The following is a 14,124-nucleotide window of genomic DNA, read 5'->3' as shown; positions in this document are numbered from 1 at the left end:
AAACTGCTTAACTGTGTGAGAACCGCAAAGCAGCGCAACAGGAAAACCATGGGAGGAGTAGCCGGAGAGGCTTATGTTATATTTGCGAGAGAAGACAGGATAGCTACGAAATCAAGATGTAAAGGCAGACAGCTCCGTAGACCTTGCAGCCCTTGCAGTGAAGCGGACCGAATATACCTGTTCTGCAAACAGGAAAATCATTCAACTGCGGACTCGCTAGAGTATTCGAATGACGGAAAAGGCCATCCTCATTGAGGATGCTACAGATGCACCTGGCCAAACCACACCGCACGCACGCACAGAGCACTGGTGAATTGCTGACACTGCCAGGGTCGACATGTAACCCGAGACATAAATGGCCGGAGACATAAATGGCCGAACAGATCACAACAAAGCAAGCGGAAGCTACGACGCCTCCGCTGCACGCAACTGAAATTATAAAGCATAAGTGCGATTTTACAGGCAGGCTGTCACAACGATAAAGCAGAAAAATGTGGAGGACATTGCCTTTTGTAATTGGCTGAGCGGAAGGCACCGGTCATTTATTGAAGCGGGGTTAGCAAATGAAATAGACAGCAGAACAGGCAGGTTCAATCGCAGAACATAGATAATCCGATTAATGATCGTGCGCAACGGAATATTGAAGCTCGAGAATGTAACAGCCACGGTAATGGAATCACTACAAGGGAACAGAGCACAGTTCTGCGAAACGCAACGAGGAAAATAAAACCATCTAAAGCGGCAAGTGGCCGACGGCAGCACTGAGACTGAAACATGACACCATTGACTTTATAGTGGCATTTATTCACTGGTAGAGAAGAATCGAAGCAGACTCATGGCTGCCGTGGGAGCACTGGGCTGAGTACTACAAGGCTCATCGGAGCCAAGCAAAACAAGACTGACGCCGAACAAAAGTTTTCGGCTTCGGAATCAACGCGCATCGCAAAACTGAGTATTATAGCGCATCATGTGAAATGAAACTGTCAAGGCGGCCAAAGAAGAGGACATAGCGCTCCGTCCTTTCGATTGGCCGGCTCGGCCGTCTTCATTTCCGCGATGCGCTATACCAGCTCAAGTACGGCAAAACAACTTCGCCAGTCAGCAACTGACCACAAACGCACAACATACAAAAGCATACGCGATGCAGCAGGCGGCGAAATGGACGAGGAATCCGAGCAAAAGATTATACAATGGAACGGTCGCTGTGAAGTAAGCTTGTCCTCGAAATAAAACGTTAGGCGGGATGTCTACAAGACCAATGCCATAAAAAGACTCCAACTGAAGAAAATGCTGGTGAAAATGTGCTTTGCGCCCCCGAAATCACACACCGCACCAGAAACAAACTGGAGCGAAATGATGGCTGCGGGAGCGCCACGGCAATCCCGACGGGTCTTCCTCCCGGAGACAATCCTAACCAAACTACCTACCTACCTATCCATCACTTAAACCTGAATCTATGTGCACGCCTGTGTCACGGGAGTAGACCCAAGGTGGCAGAAACTGTTCAGGGAACTCACTCGTTAAATTTCATACTACCTTGAATTCGGTTGTGCTGGAAAGTTATAGCGAGTGATGTTCGGTGAACAATACCCACCCTCGCCACGCCTGTCATGGGGCTCACCTCCAATACGTTTGATGCCCGACGATGAAGCCCGGAGTAACTTCGGTGGGCCTCGATGAGTTGTAGTTGATGCAGCCGCCTTGTCGGTAGTTCCACGGCCCAGTTGCCGCCGACAGTTACAGTCCGTACACGCACAAAAGAAGACGCGACTAGTATGCACACGCCCAGTGCATGACCAGGCCAACCACGGTGTTAATTAGTTGCCGCCTGCATCATGCGCAACGTGGCAGGGACAAATGCAAAATGAAGGTCCCGCCACTAGGGTGTAACTCTATTTAAGAGCGATGCTCCGATATTCGCGCATGCGTTGCCGTAGCCAGCTTCTAGTGGCACCATTACGTCACTGGATCCTTCGTCAGCGCTTTATCGACGAATTTAATCGGCTTGCTCAATCAAAGAGTTTCATCGGCGTGGAAAAATGAATAAAAGATGTACACAAATATTGAAAGATGGCCCATACTACGCACGCGCGCCGGGCTCTAAATGTTCCAGAAGCGCCTAAACAGCAGAGCTGAAGCGGTCAGATCGCTTCATGGTTGCCTCCTCGCCTGCTTTGCGCTACGAATAACTCAGTTACAGACATGAACTCCAAGGTAGTGACGAATGTGCACAAATAATGAAGCTAATCACATTTCTAATTCCTCCTGCCACGTCCGTGTTTTTCTGAAGTATGTCGTGCTCAGAAGTGTAGCCAGAATTTTTTTTCTGAATGGCGTAGGGTGGGGAGACATTATGCACGTTCGTGGTGCGGTTGTTTGTTCGAGTGTATATATAGATGGAAAATTGCATATATATGTACACGTGGCCAGTGGTCGTGCTAGTTGGTCCATCATCGTTAAACTAAATTTAGCGCGAAAATTTAACAGACACAAGAAGGAAACACCTCCTCTCTTCGTGTTCCCTTGTATATGCGTTATTTTTTGGGCTAAACTTAGTTTAAACCATTCTGGATATACTGCGATAACGAACCGAGTACCGTTTTTTAGTACCTCAATGTTCCCTGAAACACGTGTGACGGGCAACACAAAAGTTCAAGAAACAAGAGTGGTTTCACAGATGGCATGATATGTAATGGCTCTTGACAACTCCTTTGAACTGTGCGCAATACGTTTGCATAGCGATGAGGGCGACAACGTCGTTCCAGTGTTTCATTGTGTGTAAAAATGACCTACGTAAGAAAACGACTTCGCAGGTATACGGCCTTAGATTGATAATTGCGCTCGTCCGGTGGGATCAGTGATGAAATACGTTCTCTTGCTGGCTCCAGATCAATTTGACCATCTAGGTTCCTTTCGATTTTCTTCGTTAAGTACCAGAACAAAGATATTGAACCAAGACGTGGAACGCTCTTTAAACTACGCACGCAGGTTACTGCGCCCTTCAAGGGGTCAACAGCACCCGGAAGCAACAACAATCATGGCATCCGCCATTAGCCTCGAACGCCCGATTATATTCCCACCGGGACACCTTTGAATACCTTCCGTCTTCTTGGTGCTGACTTTTTTACAAAGGACACCTTTGAATACGCCGAGGAATGGCTAGAAGGTTTGAGCACGTCGGAGACTGCAAGGGATGGATTAATGACAGAAAGCTCCTCCGCGTTTATTTCGCGTTGGCGAGACTGCGCCCCAGGTAGGGCTGGTGAAAGTTCCCACGCCGCTGCGCCCGGCCGAGGAGAGACAGCTGGACGCTCTCGGGGTGCTACCATCGCAATCCGGACGCAACAAGAATCATGGCGGGTTCCGATCATATTGGCGCACGCTGGCGTCGAGCGTGTGCATGGAGAAGGGGAGGGGGTGTGAAATCCTTCTCCATTTGTTGCTCTCCTTGATAAGAAATGGTGCGTCATATTCCCTCACTCTTCGCGCTGCTAATTTTTACACAGCGCAGCGCTCCTTATCCCACTAAGATTGTTCCAACTAGCCCCAAGCATAAGCTCTTCTAAATAACATTTCGGGTTCCGATCATTTTCTCAAGCAGCGAAGTGGCCTGCGAAGACTGCTGAAAGAGCCAGCGCAGCGCCAATGGAAAGTTAAACGCACGGTATTGTTCACCAGAAAGCCGAAAACTATAGTAGTCTATACGGCGTCTAGCTAAATGTGGCTGCAAGCATGATGCGTCACTTTCCATATGCCCCCTCGCTACACACTCGACAGTAGTAAAATTCGAAGAGCGAAAAGTGAAGGAACATGACGCAGTATGTTTATTCCTCGCTTGCTTCGCAAGGAGAGCAAGAAAGGGAGGTGAAGCACACCTCCTCCACGCACACGCTCGACGCCAGCGTGCGCCAAGGTGTGATTGCAATGGCAGCGCCCCAATAGCAGTGAGCGGCGGCTCCTCGGCCGGGCGTTGCGGCCTGGGAACTTTTGACCACCTCTGTACGTGCTTTAAAAACCGCGAAGGTGATTTACAATTTCCGACGGCAGCTGCTGGCTACGATCCCGAGCACGGACTGCAGGGAAAGAGTTTGGGGCCGCTTTGCAAGCGAAAGGACCGCGGAACAAGGAAAGACACAGCAACGTACGTTGGAGATATGTCCCGCTCGTTCCGGCGGGCTGACCCGAGTATGAGCGAGGACAGGAAGCTTCGGCACCTGATGCCCCGCGTGAAGCCGGAGCTTTTGATGGTTTGGTTCGAAACCCTCCATCCACCGTCTTCGAGCTTCGCTCCGAGGCGATAACGATGGAGAAGGCACTCCAACAGCGAGCAATGCTCCACAACCACGACGTTAGCGTCACATATGTGGACGCAGTGTCCACAGCATTCGGGAACAGCATCGATGTCTCGCCAGAACTCGTGTGGTGCATGACGAGACGGCGAGTAAGGCTAGTTGGTAGGCGTTCACGTTTAAAATTAGTTTGAAGCGTACCGAAGACGCACACAAAAAAAGAAACAGGGCAGCGCCTACTCATGTCCTCGGGTAAGCGCTGTCCTCTCCTCTTTTACTATCTGCGTCTTCGGTGCGCTGCAGACTAGTTTTAATCATGAACGGTATATTGTTCAAGAAGAGCTCCCGAGCGGCAACTTCAGCAGCAGCCTCTTCGTTGGCGGAAGTCGTTCGCTAAGAAGTCAAGCAAGCAGTCCGCGAACAGCAGCCGCAACAATACTTTCGTGCCTCATTGTCGGCGCTGCCAGCGATTTCGCATGCCGATGTACTTAAAGGAGCGCTTGGCTACTGACCAGAAAGACGCGGGTTCGATCACGGCAACCGCTGTCTGATTTCGATGTAGGCGAAATGCTAGAGGCCCGCATACTATGCAATTTCAGTAAACGCGAAATAACCCAGGTGGTCGAAATTACCTGGAACCCTCCCCTACGGAGTCTCACGTAGCTCGAATCACTTTGGGACGCTAAACACCATAAACGAACCAACCCAAAGACCTCCGAGTATAAAGGGGCTCAGAATACCAAAACATTCCAGGCATGTGCGGTATTCACACCTCCACATCCGAAGGGGTAACTGATTTTAGGTGGTCATATCAAAACAAGTGGCGCTGTTCCCATCTCTAAGCGACAATCAACGTGGTAACGTCACTCAATCACGCTGATGACCAATCGGTGAGCAACTGGCGTTCAGATGCCTCACTCGTATCAGACAATTCTCAGAATCGCTCTCGAAGTTCATTTTACATTACGTTTACTTGCCTTTTATCGTGTACGCCATTGCACGACAGTGTAATTATGGTCAATTCAATTTTGATCGTATGTTAATGTTTTAATGGTGTCCTTTGTTTTTTGCTGCACCTGAAAACAATCTGTCGTATCAATGGTACGAGGAACACCGTCAAGCGGCTGGTGTTAATGTTCCGCAGTGAGGGCTAACCTGCGCGCCACAAGGGATACTGAATATCTATATCGTTGCCTTCATTTTGTAGCTATTAGTAATACTAGTAGTAGTAGTAGTAGTAGAAGTAGTAGTAGTAGTAGCAGTATTTTATTACCATTAACATTATTACTATCATTATTAGTGCTTGTTGCTATTGTTGTTCGGCAGCGCATTCAGTACTGCTGCATGCGGCCACAAAGTTTCAGGATGTGTTATCTGCACGCAGTCCAAGCTTACTAAGGAAAACAGTGAAAAAGATGAAACACGAGGAAGATAAGATGCACAGGTACAGCGCAGCGCCTTCTCTTACTGTTGTAGAGCGTTTTCTTTTTTCGTTTTTTATTGAAACAAAAATACTAAACAAGTTGTTATCGCCATTTCTTGGCCACGGCTACCCCTCTTCCGCTTGTTGTCGGTATAAGAAACAAGTCTTTTTGCGCCGTTGTTTCTTCCTGATATGAAAAAACTCGCCCAAGCATCCATTTTTAGCTTCCGAAAAAAAAAACATATGCCCCACGGTCCTTTAGGCATTCAACTAAGACGACTCAAAGGCGATAGCCTTCTTCTGCTTATTTTCCTCCATTTTGCTTATATATCACCTACAACGGGTTTTTGCACTGCCTCCTGGATCTGCGCACCTTTGACCAAACGACGATGCCGTGTGATGTTATACTGAGGTCATGTGACTTGATGTTACATCGAGGTCGTCCAAATTAGTATAACATGACCTCGATTCATCCCGTGATTATACGATTGCTCTTATTACCCTCACCGAATGAGATGCTTAAGAGGAAATTGTTGCTGGGCGAGTCGGTCAATACTCGACGACGTCTCGATAGCGATGAAATCAAGATGTAGTCAAGTTACCGTCACCTCACGCAGACAGAGGTACGTCTTTACTTTGCGGAGAAATGCACAAAATACCAGCAACGAAACAAAGTTACGAACCAGAGCTTTAATGTCAGCGGTAAATGTTGAGCATATGCAATCCATGATTCCGCTATGGCCACATCGAATGGCTGACACCCAACAACGGACCCACCATCCGTCACGGAAAGCTCCACGTTAACGATCGTTGGTGCGACCTGAAAAAAAAAGGCGCGCAAAATTAAAAATATCAGAATTACAAATCCTCAACATAAAATACGCATACGACTGAGGAACTGGGTAATCGAAATTTTTTACTATTCCTTTCTATGACAATACCAAGTGTCGAAACGGCCACGGAGCCATGAAAGGAATTGACACCCTTCTAAAGAGGGCTGCTCCAAAATATTTTGCTTGGAGATACAGCCTGTTTGGTGAATCATTTTACTTGAGGGAACGAAGTGACCATGTAATTGTTGCTAATCAACTTCGGTAGTCCAGTTAATACATGTTCTTTCATGTCAGGTGGCGCATATATATGACACTGTGCCGCGATTTAGACAAAGTAATTCAATATTCAGCTTGCCTATCTTAGGTTTGCATCATCATAAATCAAGCAGCCTTCCTGTCAAGCACATCCTCCTACAAACGAGTACATCCCACTCCCACCAGTTGTCGGTGTTTCACAGCTGTAAAGAATCACTGCTTGCCGATTCCCACCTGACAAAAGCTATAAAAAAACACCACGCCTTAGTTATATCCAAGGAATAACAAAAGCGTCACATGGTCCCTTATGCAATTGCCTAGGACAATTCGAAGGCGAAAGCCACATTCTTTTTTTCGTCTCTGTCGATCTGTAAATTGCATTAATCTCTCCCCACCCGCACCCTTATATTGAGCACCCAACGTTTTTTGCATTGCCTCCGGGATCGGGTGCATTAGAAGCTTTCTGCGCCTAACATGATTTTGCAGTGCCGCCAGGATCGACCCATCTTTGCCTAAGCGCCGCTGTCTTGTGATGACGCCATCATTTGACGTCATGATGTAGCCAGGATGAAGCTTTCAAAATAACATTGGTGTAGATTCACCCCACTAAGCATTCGCGTAAAAAATGACGTCACCATATGACGTCATGATGATGTCACAAAATTGAGCGACTTGTGACGCCATGATGACGTTACGTGGTGACGTCATCGTATGCTGATGATGTTTAGTTTCGCTCGTGTTCACGCCGACGGTCCTTTTTGCGCTTGAAGGGGCACCTGAAGCTTTCGTCTTAAAGGGCCCCTCACCAGGGTTGACAATTTTGAGCTAACGAGCGCAATGCATACACTGGGCATTCAAGATCACGTCTGCCAAAATTTTCGACGCTACGCGCCGCGGAAATGGGTCAAATTTTAAGGTGAACGCTGCTTGCCCTTCCTCACGCGGGCGCGCGCTTTAGAGAATGAGGGGATGACGTGCATGAGAAAATGGCCCTACGTAGATGGTAGTGCTGTGTCGTCGCTCCTCTACGTAGACGACTGTGCTCTGACGTGGCCAACAGTAGCACGTGACGCTTCGATAATTATTTGACACGACATGTGTAGTTTGTGTAATTTGTTGCTTGAATAGATTAATAAAACTTGAGAGAAATAATGAGACACACAAAGGGAATGTGTGCGTCTTTTTCATTTTTTTTTCGTGAATTGCAGCGACATGCGGGGCTAATGTGCCTCCCTTTCCCATGCATTTGTGTCCCCGCGGTTAGCGCATCGAGCAGACGCCAGCCCTGGAAACGAAAGTAATGTTCTAGCGTGTTCGAGCACTCATTATGCTCGTTTATTCTACCGCGTCCAAGGAACGTTAATGCGGCACTGGCTCATGATACCGCCACTCTCGTGCCCGTACAAATGTCTCAACTTTCATGCCCGTCCCGCAGAGACAGGCAGTACACCACAGAGAACGCCGACAAAACGCCCATGGCCGCTACATAAAAAAAGGTAGCGGCCGTGCAACGCCGCTCGCGTGCTCCGGCTGGCTCGGGCACGTCATGTGCACGTGACCATGCATGCGCATGACGTATTCATGCCTATGTGTCAAGTGAAAAGGGCAGGGAAGGGATTTGGCTTGCTAAGGCTACACGGGGCGAGTGGCAAGGGTTTTGAAACTCGCCTCCTCGCATCATAGTTTCGCGCCGCTACAAATTATTGTTTTTCACAGCTCGTAATGAACCGATTTGAAAAATTCTTGCGGTATACTGCTCTTCATTCGGCACACAACAACTTCCAGCGTCTAACTAAAATTTGCTATGTGGCCTGATGAGGGGCCCTTTAACATTGGTGTACACTCACCCAAATAAGCGTTTGTGTAAAAGATGACGCCATCATATGACGTCGTGATGAAGTCACAAAATTTGGCAACCTCTGATGTCATGATGACGTCATATGTGGAGGTCATCACATCATGATTTTTTGCGTCACTCGGGTTCACGCCGACTTTGCGCGTTGGACGAGGCATCTAAGGCTTTGATAAGATTGATGTACACACACCCCGATAAGCGCTTGTTTCAGATGGCAGAGGTAGTCCCATGTCGACATCCTCACTCATGCAGCGGGACCGAGCACTTATTGTCCCATGCTCCACCGAGTTGAGTCTCCTTCTCGGAGGTTCCTCCGCAGAACCGATAGGAGCTGCAACAAGTTGAGCGGTTTCTATTTTCATAGCACACCACTGCATACTACTATGTGAAATAAATGAAGAGCTACCAATGACGGTGCGCAATATGAATTATAATCTCCTTTTATTCGAAAGGGCACATACATAGATACACACGAAAGGGGCCATAAAGCTAGTACAGACTCTAGAGGAAACGCTCGGCCGAAGGATGCCGACCGCACGAACACCGTCATTACACTGTCATTGTTGCCTTTGCTATTATTGTCAGATGGGCTCAAATTAGCGCTATTCAATATTAGTAACACGGCACTATAAAAAAACACGGGCATTTTTACGAATTAGAAACGTGCGGACACTTTAATGTTTATTAAGAAGACCTTTAGTAAAGATTCAAGCCGATTTAAGCAGTTCACTGTGCTCAACACTCGAGGCGCAGGAAGGTGCGTTTCCAGGTGATTTTGCGCGATGGAACCACCATATCCGGTTCAGTACGAGATCGCGATCGATTGCGCGTCTTGGGACTGAGTCGCAGTGCATCGTCGTCTGCGATTTCTATAAACACGTATTTACTACTGCACTCCACGTTAGCTCACTTTCATTATTTATGATGGCAATTGAGTACCACCATCAAGTCTAGCACGCTTCTCAGGGGCTGGTAATGCTCACACGGTAATGCAATCACGGGAATGGCGGCGCCTTTGTGGGTTTGAGATCCTAATTCACGGCCCTATGGGGAGCTCTCCCGCTAGAGTGTGTACTAACTCTATAACAGGGACACATAGACAACGCCCTCTTTCTGGTCAAAAGAACAAAACGAAACGGAAAATGAAGTCACATCAAGCTACGTGCAACTCATTTTTGGCAAGCTGGCTTGAACGTTAAAATATGTTCGTTAGATGCAGCCCAAGATGTGATACATTATGTGACTCGTTGGGCTAGCGCAGGTTTCTTTTTATTTTGTTTGGTTTTCATTCGAAGATAGAAGCAAGGAAAGGGCCAGCTGCAACGAAGCCAACGCTTTTAAGCAACACAGTAGATTGTGGCTCCCATAACAACAAATTAAGCATCTGGCGTGCGTCCAAAAATTCCGTTATGACGGCTTGAAGAAAACTGCAAGAGAATATCCACAATATTTCTCCTGGTGCAATAGGTATGTGTACAGTGAAGTACGCCATACCGTTTAATTTTCTAATAGATAAATTATCTCACCACGCCCCCATGCCAAAAATGCACGGGAGTAGGGACCCGCTCCGTGCGTATTTTCATGTGCAGTGTTGGGTCCCGTGTTAGTTCCTCGGTGAATCAAACCGTTTATTCCATTGTCATCGTTTTTCCTATAACAGCGTTTTCAACCGTGACATCGGAGATCTGGACCTTCTCGACATCTGCGTTTGTGAAACGAAGCAGATTGCGTATAAATGGGTTTTCACAGCACGTGGCTCATATATTCGCGTGAATTCTACATGAGTCAAACTTCACAACTTGCATCAATGTTTGCGAAACACAGGAACGATAAAGCATAAAGCAACGCAATAAGGACAGAACACGCAGGAAGACGCGCACATACAGCGCTGATTCACAGCTATTTGATTTCTTCTCTTGCAAGGCCTTTTACGGCATGCATACGAGCAACTGAAAGGAGATTACAAGAAACATTGCGATGACAATGACACGGTTAATGACGTTGCCGAAAGAAGTTTATAATATAATAATTTTCCTTTGGGGTTTTAACCTCTCAAGTCCACGATATTAGTATGAGGACGCCGTAGTAGGGGCTCCGAAAATTTCGACCACCGCAAGTTCTTTAACGTTGACCTAAAAGTAAGTGCACGGGGCTCAAGCATTTTCATTTCCACCGAAAATGCGGCCGCCGCGGCCGGAATTCGATCCCGCGAACTTTGGGTCAGCAGTGGAGCACCACAACCACTACACCCCGTGGCGGGTTAAAGAAGAAAACAAGGCAATCTGCAGAGGAGGCTAAAGGGAACCACGCTCGTAGTGACCATGTGAAATTCGCAATAAATGATGTGTAAATAAATTCTAAAAACAATTGAAAAACGAAACAAAGCAATATCATCCGGGAAGTCTTATACATACACTTTTTGTGACTTTAACTTTGCATACCATTATTACTTACCATTTTTTCTCTTTTTTTTTTTAGTCAGCGCTGCCACCTTTCCCTGCTTACCTCTCAGTGGACTTCGTCGACGCGAAGCTTCACTTCTTGTCGGCTTTGGTTGGGAGTTGCCTTCACGAAGGCATACACAGCATTAATTGGAATCACCGACAGTGCGGCATGCGAGTCTGCAGTACTGAGGAAGACATCGATCATCTGCTATACCGCTGCCCTCGATTTGCCTCTGAAAGACGAACTCTTTCTGATTCGATGCGACAAGTGGACGATCGGCCGCTCTCCGTGCAGATGCTTCTGGAGCACCGTCCCCATCGCTCGTCGGCCCACAAGGCAGTTAAGCACTTTTGTGCTTTTTAAGGACTACGGGCCTGTGTGACGCTTGTGAGCGCTTGTGACTATTTTTACAGTGCCACCGCCACATTTTTTTTCGCTCCCCCCTCTCTCTCTGTCTCTCCCATCGTTCCAGTCCCTCCCTTTCCCTCGGCGTAGGGTAGCCAACTGGACTGCTGTCTGGTTAACCTCCCTGCCTTCTCCCTTTCGTATTCCTTCCTCCTCCTCCTCCTTCAGTGAACTTTCTGACCTCGCCGCAAAATTTAATGTAATCACATTTGTGTTGTTCCAATGCTTGCTACAAAAGGCCTGCGTTAAAAGCAATAATATAGCTCTGAGTCAGCACTGTATCTGTGCGTTCTTCTGTGCGTTCTCTATTCCATCTTTTCTAAGTACGAACCAACTGGCCCAAGAATCCGTTTATGCGAAACAGGAGCAGTTCCTCTTTTCACATGTTTCTGAAGGGAGGCAATCGAAGGCGGTGCGCACAGGCAGGACTTCCCACTAGCACCAGGCTGCCCAGTATCGCTGCCTGGTAACTCATCTTTAAGAAACGCGTGTCAGTTCCCTGCTAATAGTATTAATAATAATTTGGGTTTTACGTCCAGAACCACGATATTATTGAGAGATGCCGTAGTGGAGGGCTCCGGAAATTTCGGCCACCGGGGTTCTTTAACGCGCACCTAAATCTGAGTCCGCGGGCCTCAAGCATTTTCGCCTTCACCGAAGATGCGGCCACAGCGGACGGGATTCAATCCGCTGCCTTTGGGTCAGCAGTCAAATACCTTTGCCACCACACCACCGTTACGGGTCAGCTAGTCAGTCACGCGGTAATAGAATCAGAAATTGAATTACCTGGCAGGACGACTAACCCAATTGAGTAAGCTTAAATGCAGACTATGCTGTTCATATGGCGTCACACAACGTGCGACAGCATTATACAGGCAACAATAGCCAACATTAACCAACAATTAGCCAAATAGAAACCGGTGTTAGTTAGGATAGAAAATAGTAGAGTTAGAAAAAAAAGAAAATAAATTACACCATCTCCCGCTAAAGGGGACCATGAGGCGATGCGAAGCCGGAGCACTTGCACGATCGCGTTCCATTGGCGTTCGGTGGGCATGCTACCGACCTCGCTTCGTGGAACGCTAAGAGGAACACTTTGCGCGTCTGTCTCCCCTCTAGCCTGGCCATTAATTCTCACAGGGCGTGCGGGGAACGTCGACAGGCGCACGAGAGAGAGGCAGCGTAGGAGAGGACAGAGAGGGGGAGGGGACGCTCATGCGCTGGCCCTTATCTCTACTCTGTTCCAGAAGTTCCGTGCAGCAGAGCCAAGGCTACACGACCCTCGAGCGCAGTTGTTGTGCGAAGCGAGATGTAGTGCCCCCATATACGTAGCCCGTTGTTTGTCCTCATGACTTTGCAAGCGGTCTCCTCGGAGATTTTTACTTGAAGGCTTCTCTCGTGTTGTAGCTGTGATTTGTATGACGATTTGGTCGCATTTTCTGTATAAAACAATTTTTGTGGCTCCATGATACTGAAGAAAGGGTTCTTGCTTTACGTGTTATAGCATGCATGACGAAAGAAATAACGCTGTTGTGGTCGTATGCGTTATGTTTTTACTTATAAAGTACGAAGGAATGGTACGACACTGTCTAAACTTTTATGAGTAGTCCGCACAGCCCGAGCGTCCACAGCGCCGCGGAGGACATGGTCTTGGGTTGTGATTAGTCCGCGGTGGCAGATTTGGTCACTCCTTAGTCAAAATGGCGGCGCCTGGTTCACCTGTGCGATATCGTGCAAGTATCTCGAAGACGCGCGCTTTTACGGTGCCGAGGAGAATATTTAACCGCTTTCACAATAGGCTCTTTTAGCTGAGCGTCGCTTACGCTCAGCCCTTCCCAGATGTAGCGTCTCGAGAGAGTGCAAGGTGCCGCATGTATTTCGTGTTTTCGACTAGCGCGTCTTGCGAGACGCGGTGAGCTTGGCTGCAAAATAGACATTTAGTTGGGCGTACGTAACGAGCCTACGTACGCAGCACGGCCACGGGAGAGAAGTGCGCATGCGCAGTACGTAACGTATCTATTCCAGGGATGCGCGCGTACGCCCGTAGCAAGACGCTGCGTACGTAACGCAACGCTACTACGTTGCGTTCTCGCGAGATTCGAACAAACCAGAAACGAGAGCCCATGGCGGCTGCAGTGGCGTTCGACGCAGACAGCAATAGTGAACCCGATGCAAGTCGTGTGTACTCCACATTGAAAGGCCAGTTTCCATGCCAGACAAGGTACAATCAAGCGGCACGTTCCGGCGTCCTGACCAGTGGGAAGACATAGCCTGGGTCTCCCAGAAATCCTCAAGCAACCGTCTTCGACAGGTTGTGTGCGCGAACGCGCTATCTATTTCTATCAGGCATCTAGGCGAATGACGCCGTAAAAAAAAAAGAACGTGAGCTTGGCTTACTTTTATTCATGCCGCAACATAACGCACATTGAGCGTTGTGCGAGCTTTGATTCCTTGAAAGTACTGCTAGTAGATCGGAAAGTCAAGAATGCCTGCAATACGACCAGTTGCTGTAAGGTATACGCTAAGCCTCATACACAGCCGCGCTAGATAGAACGCTGTGTTCGATCCAGTGCGGCCGTAGTCCATCAAACGCCATTCTTCCATAGTGTACCCAGCTTC

This window comes from Rhipicephalus sanguineus, chromosome 8 (genome assembly GCF_013339695.2).
Source record: "Rhipicephalus sanguineus isolate Rsan-2018 chromosome 8, BIME_Rsan_1.4, whole genome shotgun sequence".
Taxonomy (NCBI): Eukaryota; Metazoa; Arthropoda; class Arachnida; order Ixodida; family Ixodidae; genus Rhipicephalus; species Rhipicephalus sanguineus.
This window is presented reverse-complemented; position numbering follows the sequence as displayed.